This window comes from Myotis davidii, unplaced genomic scaffold (assembly GCF_000327345.1).
Source record: "Myotis davidii unplaced genomic scaffold, ASM32734v1 scaffold356, whole genome shotgun sequence".
Taxonomy (NCBI): Eukaryota; Metazoa; Chordata; class Mammalia; order Chiroptera; family Vespertilionidae; genus Myotis; species Myotis davidii.
The window spans coordinates 635,364-636,247 of record NW_006288188.1 but is presented as its reverse complement, the minus strand read 5'-3'; the positions used below and the strand labels follow the sequence as shown (position 1 = coordinate 636,247).

The 884-nt window shown below is 33.4% G+C and overlaps 1 protein-coding gene across 1 annotated transcript in view; it reads left to right on the top strand.

Moving 5' to 3' along the window:
- IBSP (integrin binding sialoprotein) overlaps positions 1-884 on the top strand; it is a 16,648-nt gene that overhangs the window by 2,891 nt on the left and 12,873 nt on the right. The window lies entirely within an intron of this gene.

The following is an 884-nucleotide window of genomic DNA, read 5'->3' as shown; positions in this document are numbered from 1 at the left end:
CAAATTTAACTATGAAACACTGAATTAAACTCTCACTGAAACTCAGCCAGAAAGATCACTTAATACAAAGTTTGTTTTTAACATAATAAAATAAAATTTATCCTTAGTTCTCTTTTAAAGCAAAGATATACCAAACAGAGTAAAATCATTTGGGTCCAGTCTAGAATATAATAAAAGCAAATACCTTGACATATTGAATTCAGGTATTTTGGCTAACTCACTGACAAAAGTGGACGATTTCATCAGTTGTTGATAATTAAGGCAATGACAAGGCCATTAATCATCATGTTATAGTTGATTCAATATTGTCATACAGTTGTTTTACATCCAACAATTTTAGAAACCTCTAATCGGTAGAAAAAACTGACTTTATAAACAGTGGAGACCATTTAAAAAGAAATTTTTGATAATCAATGTTGATCGCTGAGGAGTTTTTGAACTTTTGACCTGTGTAGGTCACATTGGAGCATAATTATTATAATGACTCAAGAACTGCAGAGAAATTCATGAAGTAAACCAACATGCTTAGAGAAAAACAAAACATTCTTGAAAACAAAAAGAAAAATAGCCAAACTAAAAATAAACGTTTCCATTTTTATTGGGTTACCTGTGAAGAGGGCCTTTGACAACTGGAGGGTGTGGTGTTGATTTTAAATACACAACAAACCAGAATTGCACTATTTTTATTCCTATACAGTTTGGGTTGAGGGTACCAATTATGCACCATTTGACTCAGGACTCCTGAGACACTAAAAGCAGTCAAGATACTGAAAAGAATGCCTCAGCACAGTGGCTTGGCACAGCATTCTCCCATATGTTGGGCCAACCCATCTCTAACTCATACAATGATAGGAAATGATCATTTTAAAGTATTCCTAGCACCT